We start from the raw sequence: 24,424 nt of genomic DNA, 5'->3' as shown, positions 1-24,424 counted from the left end.
CTTCTCTGAAGATTTTTCTGTCCTCCCTGGCAGACTTATGCACACTTTCCTGGGTGATACCAGAGCTTTTGTTCCTGTAGCTAGTATAGCAGAGACAGAGACAGAGAGAGAGATGATTGATTTCTAAGTGGGTCATTTGCCTCAACTAGATTGATTGTCAGCTCATTGAGACTGTATACATCTTTATCTTTGTTTCTTCTGTTCTCAACATAATGTCTGGCACAAAATAGGTGTAAAATGTGTCTTGATTTGAATTGAGTATGATTCTTTTGCCTAAAATAGGTACATTTTCTTTTGTTTCTTCAGAAAGAAAATACAGTTAGAAAGTCAAAGACTTAAGAATTAGGTTTTCTTATTCTGTTTTAAAATATGATTCAACAAAGGTGAAATTGTAAAAGTAACATTTTGACTAGGTCAAAGCAGTTGTTTCTTATCAAAATTATGTTCTTTGATTGGATAAGATAAATTCTTAATTAAATCTCCTGAGAAAGTTAACCAATTCTAAAAGCCAATCAGTTGCAGAGATAATTAGTTAGAACTGGCACTATAGAAAAACCTAAGCATTTAGAATTAGGCCCAGGGCAGTATAATCCTTAGAGAATAAAACCTGTTCTATGTAGAATAATATCAATATAATATCTATTTTATATTCTTCATCTCCATATAAGATGGAAGTTACATATTCCTTTATAGGGTATGTTTTTAGTTTAACCAAATCATTGCATGCCCAGATGTCTTTTAAGACACATATGTAGAGAAATTTGGTAGTGTTAAATGACCTCCTGTATATGGCTTATTTTGGTTTTTATACAAGGAAAATCAAACTACAGGATAAGAGATGATGAATTGCTATATACTGTAAACTCTGTGTATTCATTGCTCAAAGCTATATTCTGTCCAGTCTCTTGGCATGTTGCCAGCACATTTCAGTTCTCTTACTTCATATTCTTTGGAGAGGCTGTTATGTAGCCTGATACTACTACCACCAATTTCTAGTTTTGCTACTTAAGCTGTTTGTGAGCTGACCTCACCATACTGCTTTGAGAACTGTGATGAAAGTTACAACTGTGGAATGATCTGTCTGAATAATTGCAAGTGTTTGTCTTTGCATCTTTCTAGCATGCAAGGAGGGAATAGACACAATTCTCAAATAATACATGAATGTTGCTGGTATCCTTTTTTTTTATGAATAAGAACCAGTTTATAAGGATTTATGGGGGTTTTCTTCCCTTTTTGCACACTAGAAGATAGGAGAATTTTTTAAAAATAAGAATTACATTTCAAAGTGCATATAGAGAACATTTAGCCTTGCTAGTGTTTGAAAGGACCATCATTAGAATAAATGTCAGACTTATTTTTATTAACAATAGGTATGATCCTGACCCTGATTTGATAACAGGTTTAGTATTCTGTAATTCTAATGTTCTTTTACTTGAGCATTACATACACTTCTTTTTTCCAAGAGAGACAAATTAAGCTTTAATTTTTTTTAATATGGGAGGAACTTGAGTAGATTAGTCTCTGAGAAGAATGATTAGTGCCTTTTTAAAACTTGAACCTAACTAAAAATAACTTTGTACCATATTTAAACCAATTTAGAGGTATGCCACCATTCTGTGGGTATTTTTTACATTTAAGGAACTAAGAATGAACAATGGTATAAATCTACCAACTAGATAAGTGTCTAGCAATGCAGAATTTGCTGTTTGGGAGCGGTGTTGCTATTTCTACTTGTTGAAGTAATTTGATGGTTGATCTCTAATGGTTGAAAGATCCAGAAGTGTAAAACCTAAGATAAATGTGGCACAGGTAGAAAGTAAAAACAGTAGATATATTCCTGATAGGGAACAAATTAACAGTAGCCAAAATCCGAACAGTTGAGCAACTTTTCAAGCAATTAGGATGTAGAAATCTGAATTTTTCACGATAGCTTGGTTGAACTGCCCTTTGTTTAAACTATTATGTTAGTTCTTTTGTGATTTTAATTGTTAGTTTGGATGTTGACCTGTAGTTTGAATCATGACAGTTAGTAAAGCCAAGTCGAAATATTTGGTTTCTCTGTTTAGTTATGTTAAATATTAATAGAAAGGGACATAGTCATGGTGCCTGAAGTTTTGCAACCATTTTACAATTTCAGATAGTTGTAAAGTTGGTATTCTAGTCAATTTGGTGTAATTTTAAAGCTGATGAAATAGTTTTACTAGATTAGGAAATAAACCACAAAACTTGGTGCAGTAAATATTGTTGATGTTATAGTAAAAATAGTTTATATTGTTCTTACTGGAATCAGGTTTGGATATTTTATTTAGTGATTGCTATAGGAGAAAAGTACACATTATTTTTGCTGTGAGAGCACATGGCAGATAGAAATTTATCAGCTCCTTATATCTTCTCTTTAAATGTAGTAATCTGTATTTTAGAGTAGAGAAAATGAAGCAAAGATAAAATAATTTTCAAAGGTAAGAAGGCATTTTTAAAAAGTTATTTTTTAGATTTTATTTTAAAGGAAGAGGGGTTCTTGATGTTGAACTGCTTTTACTAATAGATTGTGACCCTCCCTTTTTGTGTTTTTATACAGAGCCATTTAAAGTTCTGGCTTTCATTGCTCAGAGCTGTAAGGGGGGAAAAAAACAAAAACAACTTTTCCTGTTGTGCAAGGAGAAATGACTTCACTTTTGTTGATGCTGAGTGTGTATGTAACCTCAGACGGGCACATTCTCCTCTTTCACAGATGTGGTACTCTAGGGAGAGGAGATTTTTGAGTAATATTCTTAATTTCCTTAAGTTGTCAGTGATTTAAAAACTTAGTGTTCATTATAACTCTGCTGTACTGCTGTGTAGAATGACATCACTGTTTTTATGCGAGGGCAAGTTAACAAACATTTGCGTAGGAATTACATAGCCATGTTTCTTCTTTAGAAGAGTACTTTTGATAATTCTTTCCCTTCTTCCCCTCCCATGTCCTCCAGAATCCAGTCTCACTGAAACACAGGAAATTAGTTTTGAAAATTCGTGTGCTAATTAGAAGTTTATTGTAAAAACAGGAGAAGTCTGTTCTACTTGGGATGTACAAACATGCGAAAATAAAATTTTTACTTAATGTGTCCTTGTAGGGTTACTTATTTTAGTCTTGAACTTGATTAAAAAATGTAAATGGAATTGATTCATTTGGTTACTTGGAGCACTTTGCTTTTGGATTTCCTGACATCAAAAGGCTTCACATTTGTTTTTTAAACTGGCAAAGGATGAAACAAAACCTGCTTTTGTTGCATGAAAGTAGCAATTACTCAGCAACCCAAGAGGATACTACAGTGTATTCTAATTGGTGATAAGGATTGATTTAGTAAACTGAGGGAAGGGTGAAAAGTACCATTACCTTGTTGTTCCCATGTAAATAAAAATAAAGGTAGCAGTAACCTTGAACTATGTTACTTTGTCATTGGGGAATTGTTTGCTGCAACTGACTAGCTGAGTTTCTCTGAAATGAAAAACGATCAGTTCTTATTTTTTAAGTTTATTTCTTTATTTTGAGATAGAGGAACAGAGAAAGAGGGAGAGAGAGAATTCCACACAGGCTCCACACTGTCAGCACAGAGCCCGACGTGGGGCTTGATCTCACCAACTGAGACCACGACCTGAGTCGCAATCAAGAGTGGGATGCCTAACCTACTAAGCCACCCAGGCGCCCCTGAAAAACAATCACTTTTAGGCCGTACCAAGAATTTTCTGATTTTAGCTGCCACTTATCTCATAGTGGCAAATTTAGGAACAACTTGCTATCTAATCTGTTTGAGAGAGGACTGAAATGTTCATGTCCAGGAACATAATCTGCTTAATGAAACATCCAAAAGGAGCTCACAAAAAATATTGACCTAGAAGTTGAAAGGCAGTCAGTCCATGTATGTGAATACACACTTGGTGTGACTTGTTAGTATTCTTTTTTACTCCTTATATCAGGAATTGATAGGGTCTGCAAATATCCTTTGCCCAGAAGGAATAATTAGGATTGCAGTGTGTTGCATGCACCATTAGTGCCTGTGGTTTTGTGAAGAATGTATGCTCAATTTATTTTTAGCATTCAAGTTCGAATGGACATGTCTGAGGGAATGTTATCTTATTGTCCTGGCCAAGAACTCTACTTACCATCTCTTGTTTTGAGGAAGGTCAGTTACCTTGAAATGGACCAGATTACTTGGGAGACACTGTTCCCTTGGCTTTGAAGAGGACTTGAAATGTTCTCCTATCAAAATTTGCACAGCAGCAGGATCCCAGTATTAAAAATGTATCTTTAAATAGATAAGAGCATGGCTGCCCTAAACCAAGCCTTTTACATTGTTTGGCTCAGGGTAAAAAGATGTGGATCACAGTATGCATCCTGTATGTGTGTGTTAGACTGAGTCTTTTGCATTTGTCCTAAAATATATTTATATTTCTCTGACTTTATGCTTTTGTACTAGGAGTCTTCTGTTTGTGTCCTTTAATGCTCACTGGATAATAATTTGTACTGTCCAGTGGTTCTGTTTCATCCAGTGTTACATTTTAACCTTTTAGTAAAAGAAAGATCACATCTTGGAAAAAGTTATAGCAGATCTTGATGATTATATGTGGAAATGTTTGGGGTTTGATGAGGCTAGAGTAAAAGTGGTAAACATCAGAGGTGATTATTTACCAGAATACTTAGAATACCGAATAGTGACAAAAATAAACATCATGTTTAAAATAGACTGACATACTACTGCTTCCATTTTAGGAGTAATAGTTTGATTTAAAAATACACAGTGATTTCTAGTTAGTACAGATTGAACCTAGCAGTGTGTGAGTTACTCATCTAGAACAAGGAATGTTTACATGGACTTGGGTTCCTCAAGGGACCATGATTCTCTAATAATTCCAGTGAATTCTCAGCCCTCATCTAATTTGACCTATCAGTATTTATTCCAGTTGGTCTTTCCTGGTTGAACCATTTTCTTCCTTTGGCTTCTAGGAGATCACCTCTTGGTTTTCCTTTTATTTCACTGGCCATTCCTTCTCAGTCTCCTTTACTGTTTCTTTTTCTTTCCCATTTCCAAGTATTAGATTGACCTTGGGCTCAGCCTTTGGAATTTTTTTTCTTTTCTTTACTTTTCTTTTCTTTACTCTTTTCTTTTACTCTCTTAGTGATCTCATCCAGGCTTATCTCTTTAAGATTTTTTTTTTAATGTTTATTGATTTTGGAGAGAGAGAAAGAGAGAGAGAGAGAGATAGTGTGAGTGGGGGAGGGGCAGAGAGAGAGGGAGACACAGAATCCAAAGCAAGCTCCAGGCTCCGAGCTGTCAGCACAGAGCCTGATGCAGGGCTTGAACTCGTGAACCATGAGATCATGACCTGAGCCGAAGTTGGATGCTTAACCAACTGAGCCACTCAGGTGTCCCCAGGCTTATATCTTTCAGTGCCTTTTGATATACTGGCAACTCCCAGGTTTTTATCTTTAGCTTAGACCCCTTTCCTGAACTCCAGATTTGTATATCCACCTGCCTACTTTACATCTCCATTCGATAGGCCTCTCAAGATTAACTTGACCAAAATAAAATTCTCACTGTTCCAGGTAAACCAGTTCTTCCCTACAGTCTTCCTCATTTCAGTGGATGACTTTTTTGTCCTTCCATTTCCTCTTCTTCGTTTTTTTTGTTTTGAGAGAGAAAGCTTGAGTGGGGAGAATGGCAGAGGGGTGGGGAGAGAGGATCTCAAGCAGGTTCCACACAGCCCAGAGCCTGACATGGGGCTAGATCCCACCACGCTGGGATCATGACCTGCACTGAAATCAAGAGTTGGATGCTCAACTGACTGAGCCACCCAGGTGCCCTAGTCCTTCCATGTCTTCCAAATCTTGTAGTTATCCTTGACTCAGTCCATTAGCAAAGACTATCTTTAAATTTGATCCAGAATCTGAACATTTCTGCTTAACACCTCCCTGATTTCAGCTACCATTTGATTATTGCAGCTGCCTCCTAACTGGGCTCCCCTGCTTGCATCCTTACCACTTTATAGTTTTTCCCAACAGAGCACCCAGAGTGATCCTTGCAAAACAGAAGTCAGGGGCACCTGCATGGCTCAGTCAGTTAAGCATCCACTCTTGATCTTGGCTCAGATCATGATCTTGCGGTTTGTGAGTTCGAGCCCTGCCTTGGGCTCTGCACTGACAGCGTGGAGCCTGCTTGGGATTCTGTCTCTTCCTAGCTCTGCCCCTCCTTCTCTCAAAATAAATAAACTTAAAAAAAAAAAAATCACTCTAGTCAAAATCTTCAGATAGCTTTCCATATTATCACTGAAAAAGACAAGTTGCTTTTGCAGTTGCTGGTCTCTCTGTCTGGAGATGTTTTCTTCCAGATGTCTACTGTACACCTTTGTCTTCCTTTAGGTCTTTATTAAAAAGGCACTGAGGCCTGTCATAACCACCCTGTTTAAAATTACATACATAACTTCTACCCCTACCTTCTTGCCTCCTGTACTCTCTCTTTTTGACTTTATTTTTCTTCATGGCATTTATAATCATCTGGCATACTATAGTACTAATTATCCATTTTTCTTAAATAAACTTTATTGAAATACACCTTATATATAGTAAAATACATTCATTTTTAAGGATACAGTTAAATGAATTTTGATAACTGTAATCACCACGTCTGTCATGATACAGCACATTTTCATCACCCTAAAAAGTTCCTTCTTCCAAGTCATTTCTTGGAAGTTCTGCTCCAGGCAACTGATAATATGACTTGTCTCAGTATAGATTAATATTTCCTGTTTTAGAACTGCATATGGAATATATATATATATATAGAATCATTATGATATGTACTACTTTGTGTGGTTTCTTTCATTAAGCATAATGCATCTGAGATTTATTGATGTCGTGTATATCAGGCCTCCTCAGGGACTATATCTGGGCTTCAGTTCCACTTCTTTAAGTACTCTTGCCTCTGCCCCCTTTATGCTTGCCGGCTTTATCTTCAGGTTGGCTGTAGGAGTTCCAAGGATTTAATTCAAATGTGACAACATGTAGAGTTAGTACTGTGTTTTTTTTCTTTTTCTTTTTAAGTTTATTTACTTATTTTGAGAGAGAGAGAGTAAGGGAGGGGCAGAGAGAGACAGGGAGAGAGAATCCCGAGCAGACTCCACGCTGTTAGCACAGAGCCCGATGTAGGGCTTGAACTCACAAACCGTGAGATCATGACCTGAGCCGAAACCAAGAGTCAGACGCTTAGCTGACTGAGCTATCCAGGCACTGTGAGAAAGTACCATGTTTTTCCTGTGTCATATTTGTAGGAGCAAAGAAATCTTTCTCAGAAGTCTTCAGAGGGCCACCTCTCACATTTCATGACCCGAACTGAACCACATGCTTGGACTTAAATCTTGGGGGATGGGACTATTGTGATTGGGTAAGACCAATCAAGATTCATCCCAGGATTCACTTCCCTGAGTCACTTGGGAAAGTGGAGGTCCCCAAACAAAATTGGAGCTCTCTCAACAAAGAAGAATGGATATTGGGTAGCCAGTCAATAGTGTCTGTTAAAATCATCCACAGCAGTCTTTCCAGTGAGCAATAATTGAGGGCTAGCCACATGAAAACTGTTGGTAATATACGTAGGATAAATTGAGGAGAGTTTAACATGGAATGCAGAAAGAAGCTATTGAAGTAATTCAGGAATGTAATAAGTTCAGAAGGTGGCAGAAGTGGAAGGGAGAGGAAAAGGGTCAGTATGAAAGAAAATGATGAGTCTTAGTCATAAATGGGGAATATATAGGGTACAAGGAGAATACTTGCAAGTTTGGGACTAGGTGAGTGGGCAACTGGTGATAATCAATGATAGCTGTGGTTGAAGTGGGGGAACCTACAGGTAGAAATGACAGATGATGCAGACATAGTGCAAGTGATGGGGGTGATATTATTTTGCAGTTCATTAGCCAAGTTAAAACCTTGATCATAAAGGAGTTCTTGGAGGGACTTGGGTAGAGATAGCTTAGTGGAGAAGCTTGCATAATGCTTGTAATATTGACACTGGAAGAGAAAAGGACAGGGAGGGGTGGTGTTTAATTTAAAAAACAAACAAATGAAAAAATGGGGACAGGATGGAGACAACCTGAAAGAGCCAATGATTTTTTCGAGTAGTTTCAGGTTTACAGAAAGTACAGAGAGCTCTCATATACCCTCTCTCCACCCCCGTTTCTGTTAACATCTTACATTTGTGTGGTACATTTGTCACAAATGAAGGAATACATTATGATTAACTAATATCCATAGTTTACATTAAGATTCACTGTTTTGTACAGTTCCGTGGGTTTTGGCAAATGTATAATATCTTGTATTTGCCATTACAGTATCGTACAAAATCATTTCATAGTCCCCCCAAATCTCCTGTGTTCCACCTATTCATCCTTCTTTCCTTTCTCGTACCCTGATGACCACTGATCTTTTAAAATGTTCTCTATAACTTTTCCAGAATGTTATATAGTTGGAATCATACGGTATGTAGTCTTTTCAGACTGACTTTTTTTTTTTTTTTTCCCTTAGCAGTATGCATTTAAGTTTCTTCCATTTGTCTTCATGGCTTGATAGCTCACTAGCTCAATTTCCCTGCCACCCCCATCCCACACTGCTTCATTTTGGTAGTTCTGTTGATCTCAGTATCTTTGAGTTTATTGATTTTTTTTTTTTTACAGTGTCTAATTTGCTCTAAAGCCTGACCAGTGATTTTGTTGGTGTAAGTATGGTGTTTTTCATCATCAGAAGTAGCACATGCCTCTTTTTTTTTTCCTTTTCTTTTTTAAGTTTACTTATTTATTTTGAGAGAGTATATGTGTATGTGTGTGTGTGTGTGTATATATATATATATATGTATATATATGTATATATGTATATTTACACTTATGTATATTTATATATATATGAATGAGTGAGGGAGAAAGAAAGGGAGAGGTAGAATCCCAAACAGGCTCTGCACTGTCAGTGTTAGCTGTACTCGAACCCACTATGAGATCATGACCTGAGCTGAAATCGAGTCAGTTGCTTAACCGACTGAGCCACCCAGGCACCCCTTGCCTCTTTTTTATATTGATTTCTCTATTGTTAAGTTCCTGTCTTCCATTATTTCTTAATCACATTATATAATATTTTAAAATTTTCTATCTGCAAGTGGTGCTTGGGTGGCTCAGTTGGTTAAACGTCCGACTTCAGCTCTGGTCATAATCTCATGGTTCATGAGTTTGAGCCCCACATTGGGCTCTGTGCTGACAGCTCAGAGCCTGGAACCTGCTTCATTCAGATTCTGTGTCTCCCTCTCTTTCTGTCTCTCCCCTGCTTGCGCTCTGACTTTCTCAAAAATAAACATTAAAAAAAATTTAAAAACTTTTTTTTCTATCTGCTAATTGCTTTCTTTCTCTCCTTTGTGAGTCTGTTTCTATTAACTGAATTTCCTCCAGACAATGGGTTATATTTTCCTATTTATTTGTGTGTCTGGTGATATCTATCTGTGTATATATATATATATATATTTATTGAAATTTAAGTCTATTATGTATAAATCTGCTTCTATATAAAAAGTTTTTTTGTAAATGCCCAAATTGGTATTTATTTTTTTGAGGTATAATTGACATATCATTAATTTCAGGTCTACAGCATAATGAGTCAGTATTTTGTATAGTGTGAAATGATCATAGTATGTCCACTTAAAATCCATCAGCACACGTGGTAACAAATTTTTTTTCTTGTGATGAGAACTTTTAAGATTTTCTCTTTTAGCAACTTTCAAATATACAGTAGAGTTCACTATAATCAGCATGCTGTACTTTATATGTTGACTTATTTATTTTTTAAGTGGATGTATACCTTTTGATCATCTTCATCCATTTTGCCCAACCCTGGCCATTGGCAGCTGTCAGTCTGTTTTATAAATCTGTGACTTTGTTTGTTTGTTTTTTTACATGTCACATATATGTGAGATCATCAGTATTTGCCTTTCTTGTCTGATTTATTTCACTTAGCATAAAATCTTCAGGGTCCATCTATGTTATCTCAAGTGGCAAGATTTGCTTCTTTTTTTGTATATACCACATTTTCTTTATCCATCCATCGACGGCCTCTTAGGTTTCTTCCATGTCTTGGCTATTGTGAATAATGCTACAGTGAACATGGGAGTGCATTTATCTTTTCAAAGTGGTGTTTTCATTTCCTTTCAACAGATACCCAGAAGTGGAATCTATTTTTTATTTTTTGAGGAACATACTCTTTTCATAGTGTTTGCAACAATTTATATTCCCACCTATAGTGCGCAAGTCTTCCCTTTTCTCCTTGTCCTTGCCATCGCTTGTTATTTCTCATAGATTTGAAGTGATATTCTCATTGTGGTTTGATTTGCATTTCCCTCATGGTTAGTGATGTTGAATACCTTTTCATGTATGTGTTGGCCATCTTTCGTCTTTGGAAAAATGTCTATGTAGATCTTCTGTCCATTGTTAAATGAGATTTGTTAATTAAGTTTTAAGAATTCATTTTTATATGTATTTTGGAAGTGAGTGCCCTATCATATATATGATTTGTAAATATTTTCTCCCAGTTCACAGGTTGCCTTTCATTTTGTTTCCTTTGCTACGTAGAAGGCTTTTAGTTTGATGTACTTGATTTTGCTTTTTTCTTGCCTTTGCCTTTTGCTGTCAAATCCAAGAAATCACCAAAACCTATATAAAGGAAAAGTTTTTCTAAGTTCTCTTCTGGTTGTTTTATGGTTCAGATCTTAATGTCAAATCATTAATACATTTCTAACTGATTTTTGTGTGCTATAAGATAATGTTCCAGTGTCATTCTTTTGCATGTGACTGTCTGGCTTTCCCAACACCGTTTATGGAAGAGCGTGTCATTTCTTCATTGTATATTCTTTTTTTAAATTTTATTTTATTTTTTATTTTGAGAGAGAGAGAGAGAGCACAAGTGGGGGAGGAATAGAGAGAGACGGAGAGAAAGAATCCCAAGTAGGCTCCACACTTAGCACAGAGCCTGATGCGGGACTCGCACTCATGAACCTTGAGATCATGAACTGAGCCAAAATCTAGAGTTGGACGCTTAACTGACTGAGCCACCCAGGCACCCCTCTCATTGTATATTCTTGATTGCCTTGTTATAAATTAATTGATCATCTATGTGTGGGTCTGTTTCTTTCTTTCTTTTTATTTTTTTATTTTTTTTATTTTTTATTTTTTATTTTTGAGACAGAGAGAGGCAGAGCATGAACGGGGGAGGGGCTGAGAGAGAGGGAGACACAGAATCGGAAGCAGGTTCCAGGCTCCGAGCCGTCAGCCCAGAGCCCGACGCGGGGCTCGAACTCACGGACCGCGAGATCGTGACCTGAGCCGAAGGGGGAGGAGAGAGAGAGAGAGAGAGAGAGAGAGAGAGAGAGAAAAAAGAAAGAAAGAAAGAATGAATATCCCAAGCAGACTCCATGTTCAACATGGAGCCCAATGCGGGATTTGATCTCACAGCCCTGGGATCATGACCTGAGGCAAAAATCAAGAATTGGATGCCTAACTCCAGGCACCCCTGTGTGGGTTTATTTCTGAGCTCTCTAGTTTGTTTCATTGATCTATGTCTGCTTTTAGGCTAGTACTGTATTATTTGATTACTATAGCTTTGTAATATAATTTGAAATCAGGAACCATGATGCCTCCATTTGTTCTTTCACGAGATTGCTTTGGTTATTTGGGGTCGTTCATGGTTCCATGCAACTTTTAGCATTGTTTGTTATACTTTGGTGAAAAATGTCATTAGAATTTTGGTAGGGATTTCATTAAATATGTAGATTGCTCTGGGTAGTGTGGACATTTTAACAGTAATTGTTTTTCCAGTCCATGAGCATGGAATATCTTTCCATTTGTTTGTGTTGTCTTTGGTTTCTTTTGTTAGTATTTTATAGTTTCAGAGTACAGATCTTTCATCTCCTTGGTTAAGTTTATTCTTAGGTATTTTATTTTTTGTGCAACTATAAATGGGATTGTTTTCTTAATTTCCCTTTATGCTACTTTATTATTAGTATATAGAAATGCAACAGATTTATGTATATTGATTTTGTGTCTTGCGACCTTACTGAAGTCATTTATCAGTTCTAGTAGTTTTTTGGTGGAGTCTTGAGGGTTTTCTGTATATAGTATCATATCATCTGCAAATGGTGAAACGTTGGCTTCTTCCTTACCAATTTGGATGCCTTTTATTCATTTTTCTTGTCTGATTGCTATGACTAAACTTCCAATACTGTGTTAAGTAAAAATGGTGAGAATAGACATCTTAGTCTTATTCCTGATTTTAGGGGAAAGCTCTCCATTTTTCACTACTGAGTATGATGTTGGCTGTGGGTTTTTCATATATGGCCTTTATTATGCTGAGGTATGTTCCCTCCAAAACCTACTTATTTTGAGGGTTTGTATCGTGAGTGGATGTTATACTTGGTCAAATGCTTTTTCTGCATCTGTTGAAATGATATGATGGTTCTTATCCTTTCCTTTGTTGTTGATGTGATGTGTCATGTTGATTGATTTGCAAATATTGACCCATCATTGCATTCTGGGAATAAATCCCACTTGATCGTGGTGAATGATTTTTTTTTTTAATGTTTATTTTTTTTGAGAGAGAGAGAGAGAGAGAGCACGGAAAAACGGGTGGGGGAGGGGCAGAGAGAGGGAGACAGAGGATCTGAAATGGGCTCTGTGTGGAGAGCAGATGAACCAAACTGTGAGATCATGACCTGAGCCACTCAGGTGCCTGGATGAATGATTTTTTTAATGAGTTGTTGGTTTCACTTTGCTAATATTTTGTTCAGGATTTTTGTATCAATGTTCGTGAGAGATATTGGCCTGTAGTTCTTTTTTTTCACAGTGTCTTTATCTAGTTTTGGTATCAGGGTAATGCTGGCCTCATAGAATGAATTTGGAAGTTTTCCTTTTCTATTTTTTGGAATAAAGAAGAGATATTAACTCTTCTTTAAATGTTTGGTAGAATTCACATATGAAGCTGTCTGGTCATGGACTTTTGTTTGTTGGGAGTTTTTGGATTACAGATTCAATGTCACTGCTGGTCTGTTCAAATTCTCTGTTTCTTCCTGATTCTGTTTTGGGAAGTTATATGTTTCTGGGAATTTATCAGTTTCTTCTTGGTTGTCCAGTTTGTTGGCATATAATTTTTTGTGATATTATCTTATAATCTTTTGTATTAATGTAGAGTCAGTTGTTACTTGTTTTCTTTGATTTCTGATTTTGGGTCTTCTTTCTCGCTCTCTCTCTTTTTTTTTACATATATGAGTCTGGCTAAAAGTTTATCAAAGAACCAGCTCTTGGCTTAGTTGGTGGAACTTGTGACTCTTGATCCCATGGTTGTGAGTTCGAGCCCCATGTTGGGTGTAGAGATTACTTAAAAATGATAAAAAAAAAATCTTTAAAACAAACTACAAGAACAACAACAAAAACAAAGAACCAGCTCCTGGTTTCATTGATCTGTTATATTGTTTTTTAGTTTCTATTTTGTTTATTTCTACTGTTAATCTTTATTATTTTCTTCCTTCTACTGGTTTTGGGTTTTGTTTGTTCTTTTCTAGTTCCTTTAGCTGTAAGGTTAGGTTGTTTATTTGTGATTTTTTTTTTTTACTTCTTGAAGTAGGCCTGTATTGCTCTAAATTTCTTTCTTAGAATGACTTATACTGCATCCCAAGGATTTGGACCCTTGTGCTTTCATTTTCATTTGTCTCCATGTAGTTTATTTATTTTATTACGATTTTTTATGATTTATTATTATAATTTTTTAAAGTTTTTTTTTTTTTGAGGGTGGGGAGGGGCAGAGAGAGAGGGAGAGATAGAATCCTGAGCAGGCTCCACACTGTTAGCAGGGCTCAACCTCATGAATCGTGAGATCATTACCTGAGCTGAAGTCTGACACTTAACTGACTAAGCCACCCAGGTACCCACCATGTATTTTTTTTTATTAATTAATTTTTATCTTATTTTTATTTTATTCATTTTTTTAAAACTTTGTAAAAAATTTTTAAAAAATATTTATTTATATTAGAGAGAGAGAGTGCATGAGAAGGGGAGGGGCAGAGAGAGATGGAGACAGAATCTGAAGCAGGCTCCAGTCTCTGAGCTGTCAGCACAGAGCCTGATGTAGGGCTTGAACTCATGAGCCATGAGATCATGACCTGAGCCAAAGTCAGACACTGAACCAACTGAGCCACTCAGGCTCCCCTTAATTTTATTTTAGAGAGAGAGTATGAGCAGGGGAGATGGGCAGAGAGAGAGGCAGAGAGAATCTTAAGCAGGCTCCACTCTGAGCATGGATCTCGATGCGGGACTCAATCCCATGACCTGAGGGATCATGGGATCCTGATCTGAGCCAAAATCAAGAGTCGGACAGTTAACTGATTGAGCCACCCACATGCCCCAACTAACTTGATTTAAATAAATAAATTAAAAATAAACACAAGGGGCACTTCAGTGGCATATTCGGTTGAGCGCACACCTCTTAATTTCGGCTCAGATCATGATCTCATAGTTAGTGAGATTGAGCCTTGTGTCAGATTCCGTGCTGATAGTGTAGAGCCTGCTTGGGATTCTCTCTACCCCTGCCCCCCAAATAAATAAATTAATTTAAAAATTTTTAAAAATAAGTAAGTTAAAATTAGTTCACATACAGTGTAGTATTTGTTTTAGGAGTAGAACCCAGTGATTCATCACTTACATTTAACACCCAGCGTTCATCTCAATAAGTGCCCTGCTTAATGCCCAGCACCCATTTACCCATCCCTCCCACCTACCTTCTCTCCAGCAACCCTCAGTTTGTTCTCTGTCTTTAAGAGTCTCTTAGGGTTTGCCTCCCTCTCTGTTTTTATCTTACTTTTCCTTCCCTTCCCCTGTGTTATTCTATTTGTTTCTTAAATTCCACATATGAGTGAAATCATATGGTATTTGTCTTTCTCTGACTTATTTTGCTAAGCATAACACACCCAAGTTCCATCCACGTTGTTGTAGATGGCAAGATCTCATTTTTTTTGATCACCTTGTAATATTCCATTGTGTGTATATATATATATGTGTGTGTGTGTGTGTGTGTGTATGTATACATATATATGTGTATATATACATATATATTTATACATATATACGTATATATTTGCCACATCATCTTTATCCATTCCTCAGTTGTTGGACATTTGGACCTTTTCCGTAATTTGACTATTGTTGATAGCACTGCTATAAACATTGGGGTGCATGTGCTCCTTTGAATCAGCATTTCTGTTTCCTTTGGATAAATACCTAGTAGTGCCATTGTTGGGTTGTAGGGTAGTTTTATTTTTAATTTTTTGAGGAACCTCCATACTGTTTTTTAGAGTGGCTTCACCAGTTTGCATTTACACCAGCAGTGCAAAAGTGTTTCCCTTTCTCCACATCCTTGCCAACATCTGTTGTTTCTTGAGTTTTACTTTTAGCCATTCTGACAGGTGTGAGGTTGTACCTCATTTTGTGGTTTTGATTTGTTTATATCTCTGATGATGAGTTTTTTATTTCCTCTTTGAATTTTTGGTTGACCCATTCATTGTTTAGTAGCATATTGTTTAACCTCCGTGTATTTGTGTTCTTTCCAGACTTTTTTCTTGAGATTGATTTCTAGTTTCGTAATGTTATAATCAGAAAGATTCCATGGTATGACTTCAGTGTTTTTGAATTTGTTAAAACTTGTTTTGTGACCTAATAAATGATCTTTTCCTGAGACTGTTCCTTGTGCACTTGAAAAGAATGTGTTAAAGTCTCCTACTTTTATTGGTATTGATTACTTCCTTTATGTTTGTTATTAGCTATTTTATGTATTTGGGTGCTCCTATGTAGAGTATGTAAATATCTACAATTGTGATATCTTCTTGTTGGATTGTTCCCTTTATGATTATATAGTGTTTTTTTGTCTCTTGTTATGGTCTTTTAAAATCTATTTTATCCAATGTAAATATTGCTACCCTGGCTTTCTTTTCACTTCAATCTGCATGTCTTTAGGTCTGAAATGAATCTTTTGTAGGCAGCATATAGATGGGTCTTGCCTTTTTATCCATTCCGTCACCCTATGTCTTTTGATTCAAGTATTTTCGTCCATATAAATTCAAAGTTATTGACAGATATGTACTTACTGCTCTTTTGTTACTTAATGGTTGTTTTTGTATTTCTTCTCTGTGCCTTTCTTCCTTTGATCTCTTCTCTCATGGTTTGCTGGCTTTCTTTAATGATATACTTGGATTCCTTTCTCTTTATTTTTGTGTGTCTTCTACTGATTTTTGATTTGTGGTTACCATTAGGTTTCTATATAATATCTTATGCATGTAGCAGTGTATATTAAGTTGATGGTTGCTTAAGTTTGAACCCATTCTTTCCTCTCCATTTTTTAGGTATATGGTGTCATACTTTACATTCTTTTATTTTGTGAATCACATGACTCTTTTTTTGTGTGTGTTTATTTTTGAGAGAGAGGGAGAGTGAGCAGAGGAGGTGCAGAGAGAGAAGGGACAGAGGATCCAAAGTGGGCTCCACACTGACAACAGAGAGCCCGCTGCAGGTCTGAAACTCATGAACTGTGAGATCATGACCTGAGCTAAAGTCGAACAATCAGCTGAGCCACCCGGTCGTCCCCACCTCACTGATTTTTATAGATAAATCCAATTTTACTGCTTTGTGCTTCCTATTTTTCTTCTACTTATAGTCTTTCCACTGAAAGTTCCATTTAACATTTCTTGTAGGGCTTGTTTAGTGGTGATTAATTCCTTTAGCTTTTGTTTGTCTGGGAAGCTCTTTATTTCCTATTCTGGGAAATTTCTTTTCTTTTCTTTTTTCTTTTCTTTTCTTTTCTTTCCTTTCCTTTCCTTTCCTTTCCTTTTCCCTTCCCTTCCTTTCCTTTTCTTTCCTTTTCTTTCTTGTTTATTTATTTTGAGACAGAGAGCATGAGCAGGAGAGGGTTAGAGGAAGAGAGAGAACGTCCAAGTAGGCTCTGCATAATTGTGGAGTCCAATGTGGGGCTTAAACTCACGAACCTTGAGATCATGACCTGAGCTGAAATCAAGAGTCAAATGCTTAACCAACTGAGCCACCCAGATGCCCCTTTAAATTTTTTTAATGTTTGTAGCATAAGAGACTGTTAAAAACTGAGAACAAACTGAGGGTTGATGGGGGGTGGGAGGGAGGGCAGGGTGGGCGATGGGTATTGAGGAGGGCACCTTTTGGGATGAGCACTGGGTGTTGTGTGGAAACCAATTTGACAGTAAATTTCATATATTAAAAAATAAAAAAAAATAAAAAAAAGCGAATTTCAAGAAAAAAAATAAATTTTTTTAATGTTTGTTTATTTATGTTTATTTATTTTTGAGGGGGGAGGGGCAGAGAGAGTGAGATACAGAATTCGAAGCAAGCTCCAGGCTCCGAGCGATTAGCACAGAGCCCGATGTGGAGCTCGAACTCACAAACTGTGAAATCATGACCTGAGCCAAAGTCGGATGCTTAACCGACTCAGCCACCCAGGCGCCCCAATGTTTATTTTTCAGAGAGAGAGAGAGAGAGGCAGAGGGAAAGGGGGACAGAAGATCTGAAGTAGGCTCTTCACTGACAGCAGAGAGCCCTTTGTGGCCCTCGAACCCATGAACTGCAAGATCATGACCTGAGCCAGAGTTAGATGCTCAACACACTGAGCCACCCAGACACTCCTCTTAATGTCTTTAAATTTTTGTCTTTATCATGGCATTTTGGCTTTTTAATTATTCTTTGTCTTGTTGTGGACCTTCTTGGGTTGATTTTGTTGGGGGCTGTCAGCCTTCTGGATCTGGATTTCTGTTTCCTTCCCCAGATTTGGGAAGTTTTCAAGTATTATTTCTTCAAATACGTTTTCTGCCCTCTTTTCTCTCTCTTCTCCTGGGATCCCTAAAATGTGAATGTTACTACACTTGATGGTGTCATTGAGTTCCCCAAGTCTATTGCATTTTAAATTCTTTGTTCTGAATCCTCTTCAACTTGATTGCTTTCCATTACTCTGTCCTTCAGGTTGATGATTCCTTCTGCTTCCCCTGGTCTGTTTATTCCACCTGGGGTGCGTGTGTGTGTGTGTGTGTGTGTGTGTGTGTGTGTTTAAATGTGGAACACTTCACAAATTTGCATGTCATCCTTGTGCAGGCGCCATGCTAATCTTTTTTGTATTGTTCAAATTTTAGTATATATCCTGCCCAAGTGAGCACTGGTCTGTTTTTAATTTCAGTTATTGTTCTTCATTTCTTATTGATTCATTTTTATGTTGTTTTTTTTTTCTCTTTGTTGATGGTCTCACTGAGGTCCTCCAGTCTTGTCTCAAGTCTAGTAAGTATCTTTGTGACCATTACTTTAAATTCTCTATCAGGCATATTACTTCTCCATTTCACTTAGCTCTTTTGCTATGATTTTGTCCTATTTAATGTGGGACATACTCTATGTCCTCATTTTGTCTAACTCTTTGTCTGTTTCTGTGTTAGGAAAGTCAGCTATTTTTCCTGTCTTGAAAGTAGTGGCCTGATGAAGACTAGGTCTTGTGGTGCCTTCCAGTGCAGTGTTCCCCATTCAACAGACTTGGTGCTTCAGGGTCTCCTACGTGTGTTGTGTGTGCCCCGCTCTTGTGGCTGATCTGTGTTTGCCTTCAGTCCAGTCATCCCATAATGGCTCTCTTTGCCTGTTGTGGGCAGGGTTTGGTCCCTGTGTTGTTAGTGGGCCAGTCTGGGTTTGTCTTGTGCTTGAGTTGAGTCAGACCAGGTGTTTGCCAGAGATGTAGTAGAACTGAACCTCAGGGTACTCTCCCTTTGTCATCCCCTGAGAAATTTTTGTTGGTAGACTGGGCCTGAAGTCAGTTTGCCTGGGACCCAGTTTGCCTCCAGTTGGGGCTGCAGTTGGGAGTAGTGTGTGGGGTTATCTTCCCTTCTCCCTGGGGCAGGAGTCACTTTGGAGTGGTGCTGGTCTCTGTTGGGACTGCTTGTATACTATTGTGGCACCACTTTGGATGGGTTCTGAACAAGGGTGTATTGGAGGGGGCATGTCAGCAGTAGAATAGGAGCATAGGGCACATGGTGTATGCATGGTCTGCAAAGGTCCATTGCAGTCACCTGAGAAAACTGTTGGTGAGGCCTGCCAGGTTGGAGGGGGCAGAAACTGCAGAAGTGCTTGTGGTGGGGGATGCTGTTAGCAAGCACCATGGAGCTTGGAGCTTGTAGGTGCTGTGCTGATTTCTGTAGGTGTTTCTAGGCTGGAGGACAAGGGAGAGAAATGGCACCCGGCAGCTCTTTTATTCTTGGAGAAGTGTCCCAAAGATCCCTACCTCTCCAGTATGCACTCTGACATCAACCATTAATCTTCTCGTTATACACCCCCCCCCCCCCCCCCCCCCCCCCCCCCGGCGTTTTCTAATTTCTGCTTTTGTGCTGTATATCAGTGAGGCTATTTGTTGTGCTGTCTCTTTAAGGAAAGGTACTCCACCCTCCCTGCTCTCCTAGAACAGTCTTCTTTCTGATTTTTAAAATTCCATGTGTTAAGCCTTACTGATTGTTAGGCCCCTGTGGTTTTCAAAGCCACATGTTATGGGGATTAGTTTTTTCCCCATGTGGGTGCCCGGTGCATGGGGTGCGTGGGGTGCCTGGGTTGGGGATCTGATCATCTCCCCTCTCTGCACCTGCTGGTCCCTCCCTTCCCCAGACAGTCCTGTGGGTCTATTTAGCTCTCAATTGCATTTCCACCCTTCTTATCCTCTTCAGTGTGGCCCTTTCTCTACATTGAGCTGGGGGCGGTCTGTTCCTCCAGCCTTCAAGTTGTTTTCTGGGTTATTTACACTGATGTTGGTGTTATCTAGGTGTATGTGTGAGATGAGGTGAGTCCTACTATGCCATTTTCTCTGGAAGTCCCCCAGTGTATGATCCTCTTAATTTATGTTGAAATCGGTTTGCTAACATTTTGTGAAGATTTTTGTATCTGTGTTCATCAGGAATATGAGCCCATAATTTTCTTTTCTCATGATGACCTTATCTGTTTGTGGTATCACAGTAATGCTGGCCCCCTAAAATGAACTTGAGAGTGTTTCCTCCTCTTCTATTTTTTGGAAGAGTTGGGTTGAAAAGGACTTATACTAATTCTTCCTTGAATTTTTGGTAGAATTCATCTTTGAATCCATCCATTGACTAGTTGGGAGGTTTCTGATTTCTCTTTCCTAGTCATCATCTATTCAGATTTTCTGTTTATTCACAATTGTATAAACAGTCGTGTTTATTTGTTTCTAGGGATTCATCCATTTCCTCTAGGCTGTCCAATTTGCTGCTATACAATTGTTCAGTCTTTTATGATCTTCTGTATTTCTGTGGTATCAATCATAATATCTCTTTCATTTCTGATGTTGAGTTGTCTCTTTTTTGTCTTGGTGAGTCTAGCTATAAGATTGTCTATTTTGTTTATCTTTTCAAAGAGCCAGATTTTAATTTCATTAGTCTCTTTTATTGTCTTTTTACTTTCATTTATTTCTGCTCTAATCTTTGTTATTGCCTCCCTTTTACTAACTTTGAGCCTTGTTTTGGCTTTTCTTTCCCCCCTAGTTCCTTGAGGTATGAAGTTAAGTGGTTTATTTGAGATTTTTCTTGTTTCTTGCGATAGACATTTATTGTTGTGAACTTCTGTCCTAGAACTGCTTTTTCTGCATCATGTAAATTTTGTTACATTGCTTTTCCAATTTCATTTATGCCAGGTATGTTTTGATTTCTCTTTTGATTTCTTTGGTGCATTGATTGTTTAGTGGCATGTCGTTTAGTCTCCACATATTTGTGAGTTTCCCGGTTTTATTCATGTAATTTCTAGTTTCCTGAAAAGATGCTTATATGATTTCAGTTCTCAAATTTATTAAAACTTATTGTAGCCCAGCATATGATCTAACTTGGAAGATGTTCCATATGCAATTGAGAAAAATGTATTTTGTTGGTTTTGGATGGAATGTTCTGTAAATATGTGGTAAGTCTATTTGGTGTTACATGTCGTTAAGGGTGACGTTTCCTTAGTGATTTTCTGTCTGAATAATCTATCCATTGATTTAAGTGGGGGCATTAAAGTGCTCTGCCATTATTGTATTGCTGTCTATTTCTCCCTTTAGATTTGATAACATTTGCTTTATATTTAGGTGCTCTTATGATTGGTGCAAAAAAAGTTTGCAAATGTTGTATTGTCTTACTGGATTGATCCCTGTATCAGTGTGTAGTGCCCTCTTTGGTTTGTCGTTACAGTTTTTATTGTAAGTCTATTTTGTCTGATGTAAGTATAAATGCTCCAGCTTTCTTGTGGTTTCCATTTGCCTGGGAATATCTTTCTGTGTCCTTTCACTTTAGGTTTGCATATGTCTTTACATTTAGAGGGAGTATCTTGTGTGTTTTTTTTAATTGTTTTATTTTTATTTTATTTTGTTTTGTTCTGTTCTATTCTATTCTATTCTATTTTAGAGAGTGTGCGTGCATGAGCAGGGGAGAAGGACACAGGGAGAGAAATCTTAAGCAGACTCCATGTTCAGTGCAGAGCCTGATGAAGGACTTGATCCCACGACCCTGGGATCATGACCTGAGCTAAAATCGAGTCGGGTGCTCAACCGTGAGCCACCTAGAGGCCTCTAGAGGGAGTATCTTGTAGGCAGCACAGAGCTGGGTCGTATGTGTTTTTTATTTGTTTACTCTATGTCTTTTGACTTGAGAATTTAGTCTGTTTTCATTTAATTATTGATGCGTGCTTATTGCCATTTGTTGTTTTCATGGTTTTCTTTTCTTTTTTTTTTTTTTTAATGTTTATTTTTGGTGGGGGGTGGAGAAAGAAGGGGACAGAGGATCCAAAGTGGACTCCATGTTGACTGCAGGGAGCCCAATGCAGGGCTCAGATTCACAAACCATGAGATCATGACCTGAGCCAAAGTAGGATGCTTAACCCAGTGAGCCACCCAGGTGCCCCTCTGGTTTTCTGTTCCTTGCTTCTTCTCTTGCTCTTTTCCTTTGTGGTCTGATTTTTTTTAGTGGTATGCTTATATTCCTTTCTCTTTATTTTTGTATATTTACTATAGATTTTTGCTTTGTGGTTACTATGTGGCTTACATACGATGACATACCTGAAACAATCTATTTTAAGTTAATAATAACTTAAGTTTGACCCCATTGTAGAGCTCAAAATTATTACTCCTCCCCCACCATGTTTTATGTTTTTGACTGCACATTTTACACCTTTTTTTTAACATTTTATAGTAATGTTTTAATTTTTGTTTATTTTTAAATTATAATTCCAGTGTAGTTAACATACAGTGTTATCTGAGCTTCAGGTGTACAACATAGTGACTCAACAATTCCATATGTCACCTAGTGCTGATCATGACAAATGCAGCCCTTAATCTTCATCACCTGTTTGACCCATCCTCCCACCCCCTCCCTTCTGGTAACTATCAGTTCTCTGTAGTTAAGAGTCTTTCTCTCTTTTTTCCTTTGCTCATTTGTTTCTTAAATTATAGGTATGAGTAAAATCATATGGAAACATTTTACATCTTTTTATCTCATGTATCTCAACTAATTATTGTAGTTGTAATTATTTTTGTTACTTTTATTTTCCAGAATTTGGTTCTTTTTGTTATCAGGTATTTTTGATTATGCATCTTGCTGATTTTATTTCATAATTTAAAAAAATGGATGTTCTTTCCTTAGTCACTTTGAGAGTCTATTTAAAGTTTGTTTATTTTTGAGAGAGGAGAGAGAGCATGAGCAGGGGAGGGACAGAGAGAGAGAGGGAGACCTAGAATCCAAAGCAGTCTCCAGGCTCTGAGCTGTCAGCACAGAGCCTGGTGCAGGGCTCCAACTCATAAACTGTGAGATCATGACGTGAGCCTAAGCAGGATGCTTAATCGACTGAGCCACCCAGATGCCCCTGGAACTCTTAAATATTACATTAATGTCATTTTAGCATTAATCTATTATTTTCATTTTGTTGGAAATAAAGTCATTTCCTCATTTTTCATTTTTGTAGTATAGTTTACATAGAATAAAATTTACCCTTTTTTTAAAAAAAGAATTCTTTTTAATGTTTATTTTTGAGAGACAGAGTGCGAGAGTGGGAGGGGCAGAGAGAGAGAGGGAGACCAAGAATCTGAGGCAGGCTCCAGGCTCCAGGTTCTAGGTTCTGAGCTGTTAGCATAGAGCCCGATATTGGGCTCAAACTCACAGGCTCAAACTCATGAACCGTGAGATCATGACCTACGCTGAAGTTGGACACTTAACCAACTGAGTCACCCAGGCAGCCCTAAAATTTACCCTTTTTAGTCACACAGTTCTATACGTTTTGACAAATGTATGTGATTGTATAATTAACATCGCAGCCTAGTGATGAAATATTTACATCCCCTTAAAACATTCCTTATTCATTCTTCTCTCTTCACCCTTACTACCTGGTGACTGTTGATTTGTTTTTCCCTCTTATTTTCTCTTTTTTAGAATGATACCTAGATGGAAGCATACTGTATATAACCATTTGTGTCCTTCTTTGACTTGGCGTAACTTTTGAGATTTCTTGATGTTGTTAGGTGTATCACTTGTTTGTTCCTTTTTATTGCTGAATAGCATTTCCTTGTATGGCGGCACCACATTGTGTCTATTCACTGGTTGATGGACATTGAGTTGTTTCTGGTTTTTGGCAGTTATGAATGTAATAATCATGAATATTTGTGTGTGTGTTTTGCATAGACATATATTTTTATTTCTCTTGCTTATAAACTTAGGAATGGGATTGCTGGGTTGAATAGTGAGCGATTGCTTAAGTTTATAAGAAATTGCCCAGCTCTTTTCCAAAGCGGCTGTACTATTTTGCCAACCATCTAAATATTAGAGTTCCAGTTGCTTTCCATCTTCATTAATGCTTGGTATTGTCTTTTTTGTTGTGGTTAATCCTAGGCATTCCAACAGCCTCTCCTTGTGGGTGTAATTTGCATTTCTTTACTAACTCCTGATATTATTAGGTGTCATCTTTACCTCTTCTGTATGAAGTGTCTAAGTCTTTTTGCTATTTTGTTAAAGATAAAATTCACGTAACATAAAATTGACTTTCAAAAACATTTTAAAGCGCACAAATCATTGGTTTTTAGAAGATTTGTGAAATTGTGTAGTCACTTACACTAATTCCAGAACATCTCTTTCACTATGAAAAGAATCTCTAACTCCATTAGCAGTTATCCCATATTCCTCTCTTCCTGCGGTCGTAAGCAGTCTTGTGTCTTTATGGATCTGCCTGTTCACATTTCATGTAAATGGAATCATACAGTAATAGAGATTATGTTTACCCTGTCAGCATTATATTTTAAAGGTTAATCCCAGGTGAA

The 24,424-nt window shown here is 37.5% G+C and overlaps 1 protein-coding gene and 1 non-coding gene across 2 annotated transcripts in view; one reads left to right on the top strand and one right to left on the bottom strand.

Annotated features, from left to right (window-relative positions):
• Nucleotides 1-24,424, top strand: part of PFDN1 (prefoldin subunit 1) — a 72,015-nt gene that overhangs the window by 5,686 nt on the left and 41,905 nt on the right. The window lies entirely within an intron of this gene.
• LOC122202512 lies at nt 18,166-18,272 on the bottom strand. The gene has a single exon (XR_006194710.1). It is a non-coding gene; the product is annotated as a U6 spliceosomal RNA (small nuclear RNA).

The sequence above is a fragment of the Panthera leo genome, chromosome A1 (genome assembly GCF_018350215.1).
Source record: "Panthera leo isolate Ple1 chromosome A1, P.leo_Ple1_pat1.1, whole genome shotgun sequence".
Taxonomy (NCBI): domain Eukaryota; kingdom Metazoa; phylum Chordata; class Mammalia; order Carnivora; family Felidae; genus Panthera; species Panthera leo.
The sequence above is the reverse complement of the archived record's forward strand: the minus strand, read 5'-3'. Positions and strand labels throughout refer to the sequence as shown.